Source organism: Camellia sinensis, chromosome 13 (genome assembly GCF_055761805.1).
Source record: "Camellia sinensis isolate YWXY chromosome 13, ASM5576180v1, whole genome shotgun sequence".
NCBI classification, from domain to species: Eukaryota; Viridiplantae; Streptophyta; class Magnoliopsida; order Ericales; family Theaceae; genus Camellia; species Camellia sinensis.
Window position 1 is genome coordinate 75,297,375 of NC_138973.1, and position 2,134 is coordinate 75,299,508.

Below are 2,134 nucleotides of genomic sequence, written 5' to 3' on the forward strand. Positions count from 1 at the left end.
CTTTCTTTTAATTCTTCAATTCTCTTTATGTGCTTTTGTCTGTCTACTGCCATTACTGACTTTGTTCGAGGTCTGGGATTTATTTGTCTCTTGAATTTGTGGCTATACTTTGAGCTTCTATGCTTTTCCATCATTCTCTTTGCTGCTGTTTCTTGATTTGTTTCTGTATCTCTACTGCTTCTGAGAACTATACCTCTGTTCTTGAATCTGAAACTTCGTCTTTGTTTTCTTCTTTTTTGTATCTGTCCCAGATCTGTGCCCTCGATCTTTATCTTTATAGTTCATAGATTTGGGATTTGTCTGTAGAACCCTTAATCTTTAGGGAAACTTAAAAAAAACGCCCATCTTTTAAGACAGATTCCTCTTAGTTTAAGCCAAAAAACATGGGTATGTGGAGGCATAGGGTAAATACCCCAACAAAACTTGAATACTTTAGACAAGAATTTTCTATCCCAGCCGATGTTCATCTTAAATTGGCTGGGGATAATGATACCATCGTGCCCACAGATCATACAATGCCCTTTCCAATAGTTGCTTTTACCGAATGTGGACTTCGGCTTCCACTCGATCCCCTCTTTCGTCAAGTTCTCCATTTCTATAGGCTGAACCCTATGCAACTCACTATCAACTCCTATAGGGTAATTAACGGTATTATTGCCTTAGCTAGGCAAGAAAACCTTAGAATCACCCTAACCGACCTTCAATATTGTTATACCATGTGTCCTCTCGATCTGAAGGATAGGGGTTTTGTCTATTACCTTAAGCCGAGATCCACTCAGTTCAAGATTATAGCCGACCTTCCAGACTCCAACAAGGGGGCTGGAGATGACTTTCTTATTGCCTCTGGAAATTGGGAATTTGGCCCAGATGAAGATGTCCACCTCTACCCTCTTCCTCGAACACTTACAGAGGGCAAGAGTAAGAGCCCTGAGTCAACACTTAGTTGTTTTTACTTAAGATTTTAATACTTTATTTCTGACGTCTGACTCTTTGCAGATCTTCATCAACCACCGAAAATTTTTCGCCAATCCTTCTTCCCAGGAACAGATCTGAAAACACTTCTTGGCCTCCCAATCCATAAACGAAAAGCCCCAGTATTACTAAACTTCATCCCTACATACAAATCCACCTTACCCGACGTCCCAAGAAAAAGGAAAAAGAGCCTTTCTCCACCTACAGCCACAACCTTAACTGCTTCTACATCCCGAACAGATCAAGAATCCACATCTGACCCAGCCGATCTTCCATCAACTTCGGCCCCCTACTTAATACCAATTCCAGAACGTAAACGCCGAAGAAAGCTTGTAAAAACAGCCGAAATGGTTCGTTCAAAGCCTGTCGTCCAAGATCTTCTTGCCGACATTCCAACTGACGCCGAAGCCGCACCAGCGCAAACAATGCTCCCACCCAAACAAAAGAGAGTAAAAAGGGCTCAGCCTAAGGCCAAGGCTACAGATGCCGAAGCTGAAGATACTATGCCTATTTCAAAGCTGGCAGAAAGCAAGAAATCAGCCTCTGTCTCCACCAAGAGATCTGCTGAGGGTCAACCCTCAGGGTCTACACGAACGAAGCGGCCAAGGTCATCGTCTGCGACGACCTCGGCTTCAAAGAAGCCCGACGTCCCATGGGCCCCTGATCTATCTCTGGAGGACAGGCCCATTATGGCTAGCGAGAGTGCTGACGACATTAATGTTGCTGTCGCTCTTAGCACTGCTCTCCTTCTACCGAATGACTTGGAGCGAAATGCCAGTTTTAGTGAGTATGAAAATTACGCTCTTATGCTCCAACATTCTGCTCAAGTAAGTATTTCTGTTTGCATTTATGTTTCTTCCTTCTTTTTCTTTCTGAGAAAATTTTCTGATACTTCTGTTTTCATTCAGGCTATCCAACATGCCCATTCATTTTCAATGCAATCCTTTGAAAATCGTCAAAGATTGGTTGATATGAAGAGGGAAGCGACTTCAATGAAGAGAGAATTAAGGGCCCTTGAAGTAAAAATGAAAAAACTAGAGGATCAAGCCGAGGCTGCAACAAAGAACCAAACCTTAGCTCTTGAAAAGGCCGAAGCTGCTGAAGCCGTTAAAAAAGTAGCTGAAGCCGAGAAAAGGGAAGCCGAGGCTCAGAAGGTCCAAGC